This window comes from Cervus elaphus, chromosome 14 (assembly GCF_910594005.1).
Source record: "Cervus elaphus chromosome 14, mCerEla1.1, whole genome shotgun sequence".
Lineage (NCBI taxonomy): Eukaryota > Metazoa > Chordata > Mammalia > Artiodactyla > Cervidae > Cervus > Cervus elaphus.
Genome location: NC_057828.1, coordinates 32,137,105 through 32,156,203, shown reverse-complemented (window position 1 = coordinate 32,156,203; position 19,099 = coordinate 32,137,105). Strand labels below are relative to the sequence as shown.

At 41.8% G+C, this 19,099-nt stretch overlaps 1 long non-coding RNA gene across 1 annotated transcript in view; it reads right to left on the bottom strand.

Annotated features, from left to right (window-relative positions):
• The window catches only part of LOC122707933, a 101,464-nt gene extending 85,477 nt beyond the window's left edge, over positions 1–15,987 (bottom strand). Inside the window, exon 1 of the long non-coding RNA XR_006344963.1 lies at positions 15,884–15,987. This is a non-coding gene — a long non-coding RNA (uncharacterized LOC122707933). The remainder of the gene's footprint in view (positions 1–15,883) is intronic.
• Positions 15,988–19,099: the final 3,112 nt, after the last annotated feature.

Below are 19,099 nucleotides of genomic sequence, written 5' to 3'. Positions count from 1 at the left end.
AATAAAAACTTCTTCCTTTAGGCAATCATTTTTAAGCCTATTTGTCTTACTTTCCTGCTCAAAACAAGTGCCAAGTACATTTTTAGAACAATTGTGTTTTGTAGATTTACTGAGTTTCTCAACCATTCACATAGACTGTTCTAACTCAATACATTCTTCTGAGGTTGTCTGTTAGACTATTACACATTACAGTCCCCAGGTCACCTTAACCTCACTGCATGTCCTCACTCAGCACTTTAAAGATACTGTGCTATGATATTGCAGTGGACTCTTTTGAAAAACCCTGCCGTCTTTCCTATTCCTTTGGAAAATGAGAAGTGAGTCCTCTCTACTCAAATTAGTTCATTAGGTTCCATGACTTTCTCTGTCCAGGGGATGAACATGCAATCAAGCTAGGTCAGCTAAACATTGTTTTCGTAAAATTTGGTTCTTATATCCTATGATACAAAGATCAAAAATGTTGAAGCTGATTTATTCTGTCCTCAGCAGCTGGAAGACATGTGCTAAACAAGACATTAGTTCTTGCGGCCTATATCCTAACATCTGCCTGGGTGATTCTGGCTTTCCTTTGATTTTGTGAGCTATCTCATAATCTTCCAGGAAATTCCTTATTTTAGCAATGGTTTCTGTTGCTTGCAACCACAGAATTCCAACTTACTTACGAATACAGTCAATAGAGATACTTTATGCAAAGTTGACTATTAAAGTAAATTCACAGGGATTTCTGAAAGTTCAGGATGTGTTAAGAGGATTTGTGTGCACAAGTATTTTGTAAAATGTTAAACAGCATATAGCATTGGCCTCTAGTCTTCTCTCTACTCTTCTTCCTTCATCCCTTACTCTAAACCAAAAACCAGGCTTTGGTATAGATTTTCAGGTTTAAGGATACCTTTTTCAGCCAATCTATATGAGTGGAGGGAATCACTGCTCTGGGATGAAATATTTGGTGTACAAGGAAAGATGCCCTTCTGGACTCCAGCTAGAAAAATGAGATAAAGCCTGAACCTCCTTCTTAAGAGTGGAGACTCACTCAGGGCTCTCTCATCCCTCACCAAAGGGTAAGGCACCTGGTATGATAAACACTCACTATATTCTTCTCTTTAGATGTCCTTCCCCTCTCTGAGCCCCCACCCATTCTGTGACTAATCTGAGAAGTACTGTGTTTCTGCCCTTGTCTAAGAAGCTATGAAGTAGACAAATTTTGGCTTTGAGGCAAACCATCTCTTGCTGTCTGTCCCCTTTGGATCTTTTGCTTCATATCTTCATATTTTTAGAACAAACATTTTATGTAAATTTACTGAATTTCTCAATCATCCAAATACAGTGGATATGACCTATCCATGCAGAGGAGTGAAAGGATCTCAGAATCAAATTCAGGCTTCCAGTGGAAAAACACAAAGTTGGCCTTTGGGTCAACTTAAGTTTGAAGCTATGCAGATTTAACTTGAGTTCTTTGCTAGAAGTTCAAAGTTTCAGTCAATGTTAAGGTAACTTGCTATATCTTTTGAGTATATATTTGTTTTGAGTATCACATCCTTCAAGTCAACAAGTATACATTAGTGTGTCTTTATCTTGTTTACAGTTGTCATCCATTCTGGAATGTTTAGTGTTCATTTCATACTGGTTGTCCTTTAGACATTTTGCATGTCATCTCTTATATCCTGAATAACATACCCAACATCTCCTAAATGCAATTTTATTTTTTTCTAGTTGCTCAGTTGCGTCCAAATCTTGGCAACCCTGTGGACTGTAGCCCAGCCGGCTCCTCTGTCCAGCGAATTCCCAGGCAAGCATATTGGAGTGGGTTGCCATTTTCTTCTCCAGGGGATCTTCCCTACTCAGGGATTGCACCCGTATCTCCTGTGTCCCCTGCATTGCAGGTAGATTCTTTATAGCTGGGTCTCTGGGGAAGCCCCTAAATGTAATTTTTATGATATATGTGGTAGGTGTCAAAAATGGTCACAATCATTCTTACTTCCATGTGTCCACACTCTTTATAATGTATCTTCTTCTATTCAGAGGTAGAGTCCACTTCCCAATTCTCTGAATATAGGTTGGATTTGTGATTTGCTTTGGCCAACACAGTATGGCAGAATGATGGTGTGCTGATTCCAACCCTAGGCTTTTAGAGGGCTTGTGTGTTTCTACTTGCACTATTGGGGCTCCTGCCTTTTGCCATGGGAACAAGTCCATGCTAGTCTGCTGGAGAATGTGAGACCATGTGGATCAGAGCAAAGTCAGCTCAGTTGTCCCACCTAAGGCTCTAGACATGTGTGAGAACCCCCCCAAGAGTAACAGAACCCATTTGGATCTGACCACAGGGGCATGAAGAACAGCAGAAGAACTGCCAAGTAGAGCTTGGACTGCTAACTCTAGTTTCATGAACTTTATAAACAATGTGTTAAGCCATTAAATTCTGAAGTGGTTTGTTATGCAACAACATCAGTTGCTAACTGGTGCAATATATTACTTATTATTCATAGTAAAAAGTAGAATTATTTAGCAATAGAGAAGACCTTGGGCTTCCCTGATAGCTCAGTTGGTTAAGAATCTGCCTGCAAGGCAGACAACCCCAGTTCAATTCCTGGGTTGGGAAGATCCACTGGAAAAGGGATAGGCTACCCACTCCAGCGTCCTTTGGCTTCCCTGGTGGCTCAGCTAGTAAAGAATCTGCCTGCAATGCGGGAGACCTGGGTTTGATCCCTGGGTTGGGAAGAGCCCCTAGAGAAGGGAAAGGCTACCCACTCCCGTAATCTGGCCTAGAGAATTCCATGGACTGTATAGTTCATGGGGTCAAAAAGAGTCGAACATGACTGAGCGACATTCATTTTCATTTTCAAAGACAACCTTGAAAAACAATAAGCTGCTTATCACCGGGATCTCTCTGTTCAGTTCAGTTGCTCAGTCATGTCTCACTCTGTGACCCCATGGATTGCAGCATGCCAGGCTTCCCTGTCCATCACCAACTCCCAGAGGTTACTCAAACTCATGTCCATCGAGTCAGTGATGCCATCCAACCATCTCATCCTCTGTCATCCCCTTCTCCTCCCACCTTCAATCTCTCCCAGCATCAGGGTCTTTTCCAATGACTCAGTTCTTCTATCAGGTGGCCAAAGTATGGGAGTTTCAGCTTCAGCATCAGTCCTTCCAATGAATATTCAGGACTGATTTCCTTTAGGATGGACTGGTTGGATCTCCTTGCAGTCCAAGGGACTCTCAAGAGTCTTCTCCAACACCACAGTTCAAAAGCATCAATTCTTCGGTGCTCAGCTTTCTTTGTAGTCCAACTCTCACATCCGTACATGACCACTGGAAAAACCATAGCTTTGACTAGACAGACCTTTGATGGCAAACTAATGTCTCTGCTTTTTAATATGCTATCTAGGTTGGTCATAGCTTTTCTTCCAAGGAGCAAGTGTCTTTTAATTTTGTAGCTGCAGTCACCATCTGCAGTGATTTTGGAGCCCCCAAAATAAAGTCTCTCACTTCCATTGTTTCCCCATCTATTTGCCATAAAGTGATGGGACCAGATGCCATGATCTTAGTTTTCTGAATGTTGAATTTAAAGTCAACTTTTTCACTCTCCTCTTTCACTTTCATAAAGAGGCTCTTTAGTTCTTCTTCACTTTCTGCCATAAGAGTGTTGTCATCTGCATATCTGAGGTTATTGCTGTTTCTCCAGCAATCTTGATTCCAGCTTGTGTTTTATCCAGCTTGGCATTTCACATGATGTACACTGCATATAAGTTAAATAAGCAGGATGACAACATACAGCCTTGATGTACTCCTTTCTCAATTTGGAACCAGTCTGTTGTTCCACGTCCAGTTCTAAGTGTTGCTTCTTGACCTGCATATAGATTTCTCAGGAGGCAGGTCAGGTGGTCTGGGATCTCTAAGCAGAGACTTTATGATTCCTATACTGGACCTGTGACAAGATCCCAAGAAGTATTTTCAAATGCATGATTCCAAAATTCTGTGTTATGATAGTTTCATTTCTCCCTCATTCTGAATGCCCACCAGGCTCCTCTGTCCATGGAATTCTCCAGGCAAGAATACTAGAGTGGGTAGCCATTCCCTTCTGTAGGGGATCTTCTCAACCTAGGGATCGAATCCTGGTCTCCCACATTGCAGGCAGATTCTTTATCATCTGAGCCACCAGGGAAGCCCATTCTAACTGCAAATAAACACATTAAAAACATGTTGCTTTCTTCTTCCCATAAGTGAAACTCTTGTACATTAGCATTAAAATATCCCAAGTTAATAAAACATCTGTTGAGCATGGACTCTAAAAACCAATTGGTCATGTAATGACAGTGTAAGAGAAGTGATAGATTCTGAAACACAAGCATCAATTTCTAAGTCATGATCATGTCTTTAATATCTTCCCACTGTTGCTGTAACACCTCAGCTAAATTCTTCATGATTTGAGTTTTAGTTTCATGACCAATAAAATAGGCACAATAATCATTCTTCTGTCTTGAAACTTGGTATGAGCCAATCATGTATATTCCTTCTATACAGCTGAGAATCCAAGTTAGATTAAATATACATATGAATCACTCTGACATACAGAGAATAAATCTCTTAATGAGAGTATCTTAACAAATATGTCACCTGATGTATGAATATTCCCAAATAAAAGTGTCATTGAAGAAACAATTAGGTTAGAATACAAACGATCAAACTGAATTACAGTGGGCTCTTCAGTATTTGTAGGCTTCCCTGGTGGCCCAGACGGTAAAGAATCTGCCTGCTAGGCAGAAGACCAGGGTTCGATCCTTGGGTTGGGAAGATCCCCTGGAGAAGGGAATGGCTACCCACTCCAGCATTTTTGCCTGGAGAATTCTATGGACAGAGGAGCCTGGTGGGCTACAGTGCATAGAGTCACAAAGAGCTGGACACAGCTGAGCGACCAACACTTCAGTATTCGTGGGTTCCACATCTACGTGTGCAATCAAAATATTTTTTAAAATTTCAGAAAGTTCCAATAAGAAAAACTTGAATTATTTGCAGTTATTATAACAGTTACAGTTATTATATCAGTTACATTGTATACATGACCATTAACATAGCATTTGCATTGTCTTAGTGATTATAAGTAAGCTGAGTATGAGTGCTCAGTTGCTCAGTCACGTCCAACTCTTTGCAACCCTGTGGACTGTAGCTCACCAGGCTCCTCTGTCCATGGAATTTTCCAGGCAAGAACACTAGAGTGGGTTACCATTTCCTTTTCAAGGGGACCTTCCTGACATGGGGGTCGAATCAGAATCTCTTGTGACTGCATTGGCAAGAGGATTCTTTACCACTGCGCCACCTAAGTAAGCTAAAAATGACTTAAAGTATAAAGAAGAAATAGATAAGTAGTAAAGACCTGCTGTAAAGCATAGGGAACTCTACTCAGAACTCTGTAATGGCCTAACTGGAAAAAGAATCTAAAAAAGAGTGGATCTATCTATAAGTATAACTGATTTGCTTTGCTGTACACCCGAAACTCACACAACATGGGAAATCAACTACACTCCAACAAAAATTTTTAAAAATATATTTGAAAAAGTAATATCCCCTCCCCCAAGAAAAAGTACATGGAGGATATGCATAGGTTATATGCAGATACTAAGCATTTTATATGAGAAACATGAGCATCCGTGGATTTTGGTATTCAAGGCGGGGGTGGGGGTGGGGGGGAGAGAGGGGGTGTATCCTGGAACCAGCCCCTGTCAGATACTGAGGGAGAGCTGTAATTGTAAAATGCTAACTACTATAGAGCAACCGAGACAGCATATTAAAAAGCAGAGACATTACTTTACCAACAAACGTCTGTCTAGCTTTGACTATGGTTTTTCCAGTGGTCATGTATGGATGTGAGAGTTGGACTACAAAAAGAGCTGAGCACCGAAGAATTGATGCTTTTGAACTGTGGTGTTGGAGAAGACTCTTGAGAGTCTCTTGGACTGCAAGAAGATCCAACCAGTCCATCCTAAAGGAAATCAGTCCTGAATATTCATTGGAAGGACTGATGCTGAAGCTGAAACTCCCATATTTTGGCCACCTGATGGAAGAACTGAGTCATTGGAAAAGACCCTGATGCTGGGAGAGATTGAAGGTGGGAGGAGAAGGGGATGACAGAGGATGAGATGGTTGGATGGCATCACCGACTCAATTGACATGAGTTTGAGTAACCTCCAGGAGTTGGTGATGGACAGGGAGGCCTGGCGTGGTGCAGTCCATGGGGTTGCAAAGAGTCAGACATGACTGAGCAACTGAACTGAACTACTGTAGAAAATTCAAACTTACATTTACACAGAAGGCTGAAGAGAAATATGAGTTATTAAAACTTCCAGAAGAGTAGATGTAAAAGTGGCACTAATGTGGTATTCAGCACAGTTAACAGCTAAGCCCCAATCCCCAGACAAACAGGCTTGCTTAGTCATCCTTCGAATTTTAATTTTTTTCTGAAATAAAACAAGTAGCTTACTTGTCCATGCCACTAACTTGCAAGATTATATATTTTAAAATTATATATATTTTATAGACATATATGTTCATATTATGATGATTTTAAAATTTTTTACTTGTGAAAAATGCACAAAACTTAACCATCTTAACTATCTTTAAGCAATCCAGCATCATTAAGTCTGTTCACATTACATTCTGGTGATGTTTAAAGAATTAATGACAGATGAAATGTTATAAAAGTGGGATTATCAGAAAGCTATTTTAAAGCCTCTGCCTACATGGGAGTTTAAGGCCTTAAACTGTTGTATCAAAAATGTGGCTCAATGGTGACTCTTATTTTGTAGGAGGATTGTCCCTGGGAATGTTTACCCAGAGGCTGCATGACCCCTGAATTGGGTACGATAATGATTTTTCCAGTTCAGAAACTCCAGGGCTTGCTGCTTTGAATCCTGTTCATGCGTTCTGTAATCATTTATTCAGCGCCCTGGTCCGTGCCAGCACACTGGTAGGGACCACAAATGTGAAGCTAAATGGGAATAGTCCAGTGGGACCATGAGCTCTCAGAATATCTTTCTGTGGTTCCTTTTTACTACTGTTCTAACAGATAGTTCTAACAGAACTATCAAGCTAGTGAAGTTTCTCTTTGATTTGTCACCATGGACTTTGGTAACAGACAGATTGGGTCTCAATTCTTCCTCTGTCACTTACTTTCTACACCTGTTTCCGCATCTGGAGATATTATCGATAATGCTACTTAATTCACAGAGGTGTTGTGAGGATCAAAGAAATGATGTGAGAAAAATGTTCAGAACAGACCCCCCTCCCCACTGAACGTTTGCTCAGATTTCTCCAATGCTTACTATCCTTATGGAGTGTCCCACAGCAAAAGCTTTTCCTTCATCCCTCTACCTGCCACCAATTGTCAGGAAAAATTACACCTGGCATGCTCTTCCTGCCTCTTCTAGATAAGTTCATCTAAATTTATACGAATGTGTAAGTAAGCTCTAACTTGTTTTTATTTGTCCCTGGTAATGCATTTACCTTCTTGAAAGGATATTTTCCTCCATTGAGACAGGTTAACTCTACTTAAGTATTTACAAATGATTTTTCATTTATTATTATGAGAAGTTAAGGGAAAGGAAAGTAGTTAGAAAGTCAGAAGGAAAAAGAAAGAGAAGTGAAAGAAAACTAGAAAAGAGAAAGAACGCATAAAGGGGGATGGGAGGGAAGTTAGAGGAAATCTGGGAAGAAGTAGATAACGGAAATTGCTGCAGAAAGATACGTTAGCAGAGATTGAAGTGGGGTTAAAAGGTAGAAACCAAGGGAGGGAACAAGAGACAGCTGAAGAGAGGGTTCTTTGTATTGTCAACCTTCACAGAGACTGGGAAGCATCCAGTACGCTGCCTGGCACAGTCAGTATGCCGGAGAGACATGGTGAGAAACTGTCATAGAGGGACACTCTCACCATCTGATTGCTCTTTGAGCTGAGGATGTTCTGCCTTCATTATTTCTTCTAATGACTTTCGTTTACAAGGCTGGTTCATAGCTCCACAGCAGTTTATTATTTAACCTTCAGAGGTTCCACTCTGAATAGGATTGTCATAGCAGACAGTTAAAGGAGAAAACATTAATTGAATTTTAGCTCCAGTGCATACAAGCTCTAGATTGTATCCAACCTGTAAAAGATGTTCCCCCAACTCAACCTTAACTCATAGCGGTGTCAGATCGCTGAAGGGGTTAGGCATCACGTAGGATGTGGAGAGAGCTAGTTTTAGACAGGTGGCATCAGTCTGTGGCTCTTCTAGTTCTAACTGGATGTCAGCGGTGATGATCCCCATGCTCCATCCCATAAAGGCCCTGAATAGGGTACTGCTACTGCTACTGCTAAGTCACTTCAGTTGTGTCCGACTCTCTGCGACCCCATCCCTGGGATTCTCCAGGCAAGAACACTGGAGTGGGTTGCTATTTCCTTCTTAAGCCTGGCCTTATAAGACACTGACAACTCTAACCATTAGGCAGCAATGGTTCTACCATCATAGCTCTGCATCTTGGATTTAGTGGGTCCAAAGCAACATTTAGCTCCCAAACACCTTAGAGAGCTTCTACCTGACCCGTATTCTACTTGGTCACCTTGTATGTCAGGCTTTGCATCTTGGTTTTGAACTTCTGTTCCAGTTTCCTTCTGAAATGAGTTCATTCCTTGTTGGCTGAGTCCTAGGTTCCTGCATCCTGGGTTTCTGCCTATAGATCCTCTTCCCACCTCTCTTATTAGCCTAGAAGAACCACCATTATACTAGCACCCATATGATAACAATCTCTGCTTCTTTCAACCCTGTCCTCATGGAAATGGCCACCTGGATATTAGATCACCCACATAAGATCTCATTTAGCTGTACTTAGATTTCATTGTCTGTACCTCATCCCTTCCTGGAGGGCTCTGCTTCTTCTGTCCTGGCTTGTTTCCCACAGCACTGAAGTTGGCTTTTTCTTTTCTTCCTACTTGGAAAAATCCCCTCTGTCTGCTCTGTTCTGTGAGTAACCTAAAGCTTACCAAAAGGCATACCCTAATTCAACTTCTCAGGGAAATTTCTCTGCCTTATCACCGGCTACCAACCAATCTTCCTCTTCCAGTTAAAAGGATATTAACAGTATTGTGATACCTTTGCTTATAATTTATAAGTGCATCTTTGGGGATTTGTACAATGAAGGTTAAACAACATCCACTTATACTTTTTACTTTGTTCCTAATGCAGACTGGGGGCTTAGTAAATGGTGAGTGAATGAATGAAGAGACTAGAACAGGTTAGTGGTTTGAAAAAATTGAGAATGATTGCTCTTGTATTTGTTAATGATTAGCTAATAATTTTATGAGATGGTGAATTCCATTTTTAGTTTGAAGTACTCATGAGGACAATGTTCTAGCTTTATCACTGCCTGGACTATTTATTTTTTATATAGAGAAAGTGTTTGCTCTACAGTACTACTTTGTACTGTGGCTTGTCATTAAATAAGTCATTCTCTTCTCACAAGGCAGGGTGAGCAAAAGGGTATGGATGGTTCAGAGAAATTCAGCACCATTGCTGAGAAAACAATCCACTAAAGATCAACAGAATAACATGTTATCATTATGAGAAACCAAGTTTCAAGGTATAGGAAAATCTAATATTACAGCAAATAAAAATACTTAATTTGTTTCTTCTAACATCATTTCTTAATATTATTCTGTAGCTTTTTACCCTGACCTATACCACCCTAGAATCTGAGGAAGTGATTGAAACAAGTCTCAAGTTTTAATACTTACAAAGAGTTTTGCACTGTTTCCTATCTTCTGCAGGGATTTCAGCTTGTACTTGGTTATGTTAGGAACGTTTCTTATTCGAGGAAAGCCCCTCTTGCTATTTCAGATTTAATTTGCTTGAATTTTCATTTCCCTCATTCGCATGAATGCCAGGGGTGCTCCAGATACCAACCTACATGTGGGTTTATGTCTTGATACTTTTTATTGTTGTTGTTATACTTTTTATTGTGAGGAACACTGCTGACAGGGCCTTAATTCACTTGGCTTTTAGTGCTGATGCTGCTGCCCTCTGGGTCAGGGAGAGATCACAGTCTGTTCTAAAACAGAATCGCTGGCTCCACTGTATGCCTGTGGGTTTAACTGGTCCCCCACACTGGATCTTATTGCAGATTGGAGCCTGGAGAGCACATCTGTTCTGACTCCTTCACCTTCTGGCAGGTGGATTTCATGAATTGAAAATGATCATTTTACAGATCCTCAGATACTACAACTCCACAATCTCTCTTTGTGTCTGATTTTGGGGTTTGCCAACCTAACAATTAAGAGTTTCTCTTTTTGTCTGCCTGACAAAACCCTATTTCAATAAACTGTTCTCTCTGGTTTTGCTCTTTTTTATATGGAAAACAATTGATCAAACTCCTGCCAGAGAATGTCTTTTATGTTTTGAGGTTATAATCAAGTCATTTTAGTTTTCCCTTCTTTTTATTAGACAAGAGAGCTTAGTCTAATTAGTCAGTTAACTCCTATTAGTTTTTCTGACTTGTACTGAGACAGGTTAGCAAAACATTTCAGCACATAGGCCTTAGAATGAATCTCACCTGGATTGAAACCCTGACCTTACTACCTATCAACTTTATAACCTTTGGAAAGTTACTTAAACTATTCATCCTTTGTTTTTCTATATGGAAATGTTATGGACCAAATGTTTGTATCACCTCTAAAATTCGTATGTTGAAATTCTAACCTTCAATGTGGTGATATGAGGAGGTAGGGCCTTTGGGAAGGTCATGAGGGTGAAATCCTTATGGGTGGGACTAGTGACCTTACAAGAAGGGACACGGGAGAGCTTGCTTCTTCTCTCTGCTCTCCTTCATGTGAAGGTACAAGAGAAGCCAGCCATCTGAAAACTAGGAACAGTGTTCTCAGCAGGAACCAGTTTGTCCAGCACCTTGATCTTGGATTTCCAGCCTCCAGAAGTGTGGAAATGAGTTTGTTGTTTAAGCCAACCATTCTATGGTAATTTGCTAGAGGAACCTGAGTTGATTAAGGCAAGACATAATAATAATTTCTGTCCTATAGGGTTGTTAAGAGGATTCAATGAATGGAAAGTCCTTAGTTTGGTACTTGACATGCTGCTGCTGCTGCTGCTAAGTCGCTTCAGTCGTGTCCAACTCTGTGTGACCCCACAGACGGCAGCCCACCAGGCTCCTCTGTCCCTGGGATTCTCCAGGCAAGAGTAGTGGAGTGGTTTGCTATTTCCTTCTCCAGATACTTGACATAGAAGATGCATAATTAATATTAGCTGTTATTAGTGGTACTTGATGGGCATCATACAACAAAGGATATGGCCATCACATCTCATTTTCCCAACCTCAGTAACGCACATAAAGTTTTTCTTTCTCTAAAGTTTGAATTTTGCACACATATCATCCACCTTTCTTAGAGAAAAGTGTCTGTGACTTTATGCTTTAGGTATTTGCAGGCTTGTAGTATTAGGATGAGAGGATCCTAGAGATTACTTCCTTAAAGGCACTCGACTTACTGGTCGCCAACAAGATCCTGGAGAAGCGGTGGCATTAAAAAATCTTAGTAGACAGTGTAACAGGGAACCTTTTTCCTTAGGAAAAATCCTCTCCATTTCCTGCTTGGTAGGCAGCGCCTGCTCCTGGGGCAGTTTACATGATACAGACAAAGCCCAGGAGAAAGTAGAGCATGGTATCTAGTACTAAGTGTTGGTGAATGACACAGCATTTCTGCCTTCATGGAGCTTACATTTTAGTGGAGAGACACAGGCAATAAGGAATATTCAAATAAACAACAACAACAACAATATAGCATATGCTGTGTAGACATATGCTACATAAAAGCAGGATAAGAGGCTAGAGAAAGGCAGGGTAGAGGGCTGCTGTTGATAATAGCTTATATGGGAAAGGTCTCTCTGATGAAGTGATGTTTGACTTGAATGTAGTGGGAGAATATGATATGTAGATATATGGCAGAAGAATGTTCTAGACAGAGGGAATGGCAAATTGCAAACACTCTGAGGCAGGAGTGTGTGGTAGTTGGGAAACAGCATAGGGCATAGCATGGTTGGAATACAAGAGACTGAGGGCAGAGAATGATAGATGAAATGAGAGAGAGAGTCAGAGACCCAATGATGGAGGGCCTTATAGGCTATAGTAGGATCTTGGTTTTTATTCTTTGTATGCGTGTGTGCGTGCTCAGTCAGTCCAACTCTGTGTGACCCTATGGGTTACAGCCCACCAGGCAATTCTGTCCTTGAAAATCTCCAAGCAAGAATACTGGGGTGGGTAGCCATTCCCTTCTCCAGAGGATCTTCCCAACCCAGGGATGGAACCTGGATCTCCTGTATTGCAGGCAGATTCTTTACTGTCTGAGACACCAGGGAAGCCCGTTCTTTCTATAATGGGAAGCAACTGGAAATTTCTGAACTGGAGTATGAAGGCAACAGTAAGACATGTCTGTTTTGATGTTCAGATTGGCATCTGTTCTGATTTGTTGGAACCCATATTATTCTGGTTATTAAATATTTTGAATTATATACCTGCTTTCAAGATACAGGATTTGTTGTTAGACTGGTCATGGAGGGTGAGAGAAAGTGAAGCATTTGGGTTAATACTAAGGATCTGGGTAAATGAAGGTGCCATTTACTGAGATGGAGTACTCTGGAGAAGGATCATGGGTTCTTTTGTTTTTGGAGGGGACAGGTTAAAGTCTTCTGTTTAAACATACTGTCTTAAAATAAGTGTCAAGTAGACAGTAAGAAAATTAGGTCTGGGATTCAGGGTAAAGGCTCAGCTCAAAAACACACATTTGGGGTTATCAGCATTTATAAATTATTCTGGCTACTATTTCTGCATAACAAACTACTCAAAACTTAGTAGCTTAACACAATCATTTTACTAGGTTCATGGATGATATGCTTGAGAAATTTGGAAAAGTTACAGTGATGAGAGTTTGTCTCTGCTCTACAATGACCATGGTGTCAGCTGGGAAGACCTGGAGTCTTGGTTGGGGTGATGACATGTACAGGCTAGAATCACCTGGCATCTTCAATCATATGTCTGGTAGTTGTACTGCCCAGAGCTGCTGTCTGAGTGCCTGCATGTGGCTCTTTCATATGCCCCCTTAGCAAGGCAGTCTTGGCACAGTTGAACATCTTATGATAATTGAACTTCTTTAATGGCAGTGCAGGGTTCTAATGATAGTATTCCAGTGGACAAGGGGAGGCTGCATGGCCAGCCTGGGAAGCTAAATGGTCACTTCTGTTACATTCTATTTGTTACAAATAATTCACTAAGATTGGCCTAGATTTAAGATGCAGACCCAGTCTTCAATGAGAGAAGTGTTGAAGAATTCATGACATGTTTTTTTTTTCAAACCATCATATATAGTATTTAAATCTTTAAGACTAATTGAGATCGGGATGGGGAATAAGTGTAAATCTATGGCTGATTCATATCAATGTATGACAAAACCCACTGAAATGTTGTGAAGTAATTAGCCTCCAACTAATAAAAAAATTAAAAAAAAAAAAAAAAAAAAGACTAATTGAGGTTACCTAGAGACTGGGTGTAAATAAAAAAGAGAAAAGGTCCAAAGATTGAGCCCTGAGACACTCTGGTTTTTAGAAATGAGGAATACAAGGAGGACCTAGTAAAGAAGACTGAAGGAGGAGAATGTAAGGAGAGTATAGAAGGCACATTAATAAAAGATTTCAATTAAGGGGGTGAGTAGTGCTGTCAAAACAGCTAAAAGTTCAAATGAAATGTGGACTGAGGATTTACCATTGGCTTTGATAATGTATAAGTTGTGATAACCTTGGCAGAGAGATTTCCAGAGAAAGATAACTAGGTTCTTCAACTTATTTCTCCAGCTGCCAGTCCCTAGATCCTGGCTGTGTCACCTCCAGCCCCACTTTGCGACTGAGAAGAACACACTGGCTTAACTGGTTTGGTTTTTGTCATCACACATGGCATGGAGCCTTTTGCCAAATGTTTCCTGCTGATGGAATTTATAAAAGAATGGCATCTTTCTTTTCAGTATTCAAATTTACTAAACTGCTATAATAGGGGGGCAATATTTATAATGATTGACTCTAAACTTATTTTTGAAAATTCCATTTATAGTACAGCTTGTTAAATTCAGCTTGTGAATTTAAAGAGAAATTCAAACGCAAGATTTAAAGGTAGGGCAAAGCAGACAAGATTCACTGATAAGCAAGAGGGAAATATTAGTCTGTGAACCTAAGTAAACATGCCCTAGACAAGGAGGGTTGTTTTGGTTGGGATTTTAGCCTTTTGTTTTTGAGAAATTAAAACAAAGCAAAATAAATATGAAAAGGGAGTAGTAAAAACTGCTCCTAGGTTAAAATCATGCCACTTTAAAATCCACTTAATTGTTATTCAAAGATAAGACATTTGCTTTATTTATTTATTTTTTTAATAGTTTAGGTAAAACTGAAACTGCATTGATGATATGCATGTAAATCCTTGACCAGTTTATAGCCAGTCCACGTTCATCACCTGCTCTGTTCTGTATCTTTGCGGACAATGCCTGCAGGCTGTCTAACACAAGCTCTGTTTCAGCAGCAAATGGTGGGAGATTCTAGGTAAGAGGCTTCTCCTTCCTCTCTCTCTGCCCTTTTTGTACCTCCTCTATGGTTCCAGCTCCCTCTAGGCCTGGTTTTAGCTTCCACCAGTCTTGGGGTAGTAGGTGGTGCTGCTACCAAACTGAGGGTCACCTCACTCTCCCCTGTTTGTTTCCTCAGCTCAACTGTTCCATCACCTCTGTAACCATTTCTTGTAGCTAAAGTTCTTCTGGTTTAAATACATGAGTGATTTCTCTTTTTCTGGCTGGATCCTGCTCCATCATCTGTGTCTCCCTTTTCTGCCCTGAAGTCAACTTCTAACATCCAGATATGTGAATTAGCAACTATAGCCCACTGCTTCCTGGTTACAACAGGAATGAGGAGTTGGGTTTATAGAATTCTGCAGATCTTTCTGACCCCTCTCGTATACTGGTTAAAACCATTGACTCAGGCCTGGTGTTGACTCCCAGCTCCTATGTCATTGCTAGCTGTGCAGTCATTAACAAGTTATCCAAGGTATCTCTAAACCTGTTTCCTTATTTACATATGGAAATGATACTTTGTCTACTTCATATGGTTGTAATGATTGCATTGCATAATATGCTCAAAGTGCTCAGGAGAGTATCCCCATATTGTAAAGTGTTCTGTAACAGAGGCAATTATTAGTTACAAAGTCTCCCCTTGCCCCTCCTTTTTTTTTTTTTTTAATTACATCAGCTTTTATAGCTGGTATTACTCATGTCAGGAGCCAGACCTGAAGTGAGGACAAGCATTTGGCGGCATTTTATTCTCAGAAAGCACTAAACCAAGGCAATCATTTTCAGGGTCAGGATGTGCTAACTGGGCTGAAAGGCAATATAGTAAAATACTTGTCTGTTACTATACATGAAGCCCTGCTGCGACATTCACCTTGCTTTTGGGCTCTGTTCTTCATTATTGAACCTATAGTTATTCTGGAGTAAGATATAGCAAGGTAAGAGTGGGCTGGTTGTTATAAATGTTAACTGTTGGATCAATTCTCCCCTTCGTAGGCCAGAATTGGAGGATTCGTTGGACTAAGTTTAATGACTCCTATCCTGTCTTATTCTTTTCACTCTATTTCTGTCCTCTCCTGTCCTATTTCTTTTCTGAAAGGTCAGAATACTTCCTAGCATCTTTGTAAAACTTTTCCTGAGTATTTCAAATAATTTGTGTTTGCAGTTACATCTAATCTCCAGTCCCCTCAGCAAAATTTCACAAAGCCCTCCTCCAGGTTCTTTATCCAAAGAACACCCTGCCATGTAGCCTGTAGCACTCACGTTTTGCAGGATCACTTCAGGCACTGTGGGACTGCTGGGGCTTCGCCTTGCTTTGGTTTCATTAACAAGCATGTTCACACTTTAACCGGAACATTTAAAATAACACCCACACAATGTTTAGTGTCTAGTTAATGATTAAGTCTCAGAGCTTGAATTATTCAAGCAAAATTGATTGGGTTCACCCTTGTTCCTTCTCTTTGTGTGTGTGTGTGTGTGCTTTTTTTTTTTTTTTTTTTAAATAAAAGAGTTCTCCTCTTTACTCTCTAAATAATGTGGAAAAGTTTATTAAGCAATCATCAATACCCTGGACTGTGGGTGGTACCCAAGTGCTAACAGAATAGGTAGACAGAGGACTGGCAGTATGACTATTCTGTTAAAAAAATGCATCTGTATCTTACATACTTCCACTGTTAATTAGCATTTATTGAGACAACATGTTTTAGATTCTCTCCTTTAACCTCTTCTTTAGAGTTATTTACAAGTTGGATAAGTGGTTATCTTGGAGCCAGCTCTATGGTATAAAAGCAGAAGAGATTTTCTTTGCTATCCCACCTCATGGTCAATTGAAAGTGTTAAAATGTCTTGGCTTCACTATTAAAAACCATGTTGTTGAAGAATATGTGTTGACCTGAAAACATGTTTATAATATATTGCCATTATTTCATGGCAAATGTTGTGTTGTGTTATCAGCAGCTCAGTCATGTTCGATTCTTTGTGACCCCATGGACTGTGGCCCGCCAGGCTCCTCTGTCCATGGGGATTCTCCAGGCAAGAATACTGGAGTACATTGCCATTCCCTTCTCCAGGGCATCTTCTCAACCCAGGGATCGAACCCACATCTCCTGCATTGCAGGCAGATTCTTTACTGTCTGAGCTACCAGGGAAGCCATAAATGAGGAAAAAGTGGCAGATTTTATATTCTTGGGCTCCAAAATCACTGCAGACAGTGACTGCAGCCATGAAATTAAAAGATGCTTGCTTCTTGGGATAAAAGCTATGACAAACCCAGACAGTGTATTAAAAAGCAGAGACATCGGCTTGCTGACAAAGATCCATATAGTTGAAGTTAAGGTTTTTCCATGAGTCATGGATGGATGTGAGAGTTGGATCATAAAGAAGGCTGAGCATTGATGAATTGATGCTTTTGAATTGTGGTGCCTGAGAAGACTCTTGGGGGTCCCTTGGACAGCAAGGAGATCAAACCAGTTAATTCTAAAAAATCAACCCAGAACATTCATTATAAGGACTGATGCTGAAGCTGAAGCTCCAATACTTTGGCCACCTGATGAGAAGAGCCAACTCACTGGAAAAGACCTTGATGCTGGAAAAGATTGAGGGCAGGAGAAGGGGGTGACAGAGGATGAGATGGTTGGATGGCCTCACTGATTCAATGGACATGTGTTTGAGCAAAGACTAGCAGATAGTCAAGGACAGGGAAGCCTGGTGTGCTGCAGTTCACGGGGATGCAAAGAGTCACATACGATTTAGTGACTGAACAAGTGAAAACAGGAGGCTATAAAACTGTCTTTTTTTTAATGCATCATTTTATTAAAATACATAGGAAAAAGACTTGAATAGTAAACACCAAAATACTATTATTTATTAAACTTTTCTTTTTTTCTATTTATAATTAGTCAATACATACACACAAAGTTGTAATGGCTATAACGACCCATCTTTTGTCTGAACCTATGTATCACTCATGTGTCAAGAGCTCATTGGAAATAATGTTTTGTCCTTATTGAAATCAGGCCAGTGTAGAATTAACAAAAGATTCACAATATTTTGTGAATGACGGCATCTTGAATACTTAATCTTAGCCTTCATTTCTAGACCTTCCTTAGTCCATACTAGTAAGATGTAAAAAACACAATTGTGCGTATTAACATAGAAAATATAACTGCCTCAGGGATGTAGGAAAAGAATGTAAAATAACTGTATTTTGGAGAAGTTTTTATAAAAGAGATGGCATTTTGAAAGGGAATGACAGAAATGCAGTGACCCAATTTAGTGACACATTTAAATGTGGGCTCTTCCATGAGAAATTTGTAGAGCGCTCTCCTAAACAGGGTCAAAAACCAAAACAAAACCCCACCCTGAAAGGCCCTAAATGCATCAGCGGCCTTACCTATTCAATGACTGGTCTTTGCTGCCAGGCTTCTGCATTGTGCCACTGGGCTACGTGTGTGTGCGCGCGCACGCGAGCGCGCTCTGGGGATGGAGGTTTGAGGAGAGGGGTGAACCGTCCTGACTCCCCTTCATTGGCTGAATCCCGTGTAGGTGGTAACCTTGGCTGGGGATAAACAGGCAGCAGCTAGAATAGTTCCGGAGAAGAAAACACTGTGCTCTCCGTAGGGAAACTTTTGGGAATAGACATGGGGAATTCTGTTCTTCTCGCACTCAGGGCTTGCAGGGTAGCGCGTACAAGTCTGTCATTGTATTCGTCCTGGGTTAGTGACACAAGAAGTGGTGTAATTAGACACCCAAGGAATTATTACTTTGGAGTGCTGGAGAACTGAATGGGTGGGGGGGCGGCACGGGTTGTGGTGAGCAGGTAAGAGGCGCTGAGAAGGGCACGGTTGTTAGAGATCTGTTGGAAGCCTAAAGCCGTCTGCTTCTGGGCCTCCTTAGCAAACGTGCCAGTCAGGTGGTGCCTCCGAGGCCCAGGAGGAAGACCCGCTCTACGATCGTACGAGAAGCCTCGAGGACCGGGAACACCGCGGCGAGGCGGTGGCGCAGTTCCCAGCCCGCGCCTGGGTCCTCCCACCTCCAGACCGGCCGCCGCCGCCGCCGCGGCCTCCCTCAGTCCTCCCGTATCCCTGCATTCCACGTTGCGGCAGCAGCAGCCTCGCCGGCCGATGCGTCCCCACCCGCCCCTCGGGGTGGCGCAGCCGCCGCGCCCCCGGCCCCCGCCCGCGCGCCCCCCCAGGGCCCCGGCTCGGCTCTGCGCGGCCTCTGGACCGGACCCCGCCGGGCCGGCTGGGCTCGGGCGGGGGCGGGGCGGGGGCGGGGAGGGGAGAGAGGGCGGGCGCGCGCGTGTCGGGGGCGGGGGCGGGGGCGGGGGGCCGCCATATTGGATCTGGACTCGTCGGCCAGCCTCCGCCTGCGTGCGGTGGGCCCTGGAGCTGCCTCGCGGAGCCCAGGGCGCGAGCGCGAGAGAACGGGGAAGGCGGGGGAGGGGTGGAGGGAAAGGAAGGGAGTGGCTGCGAGCCGGGC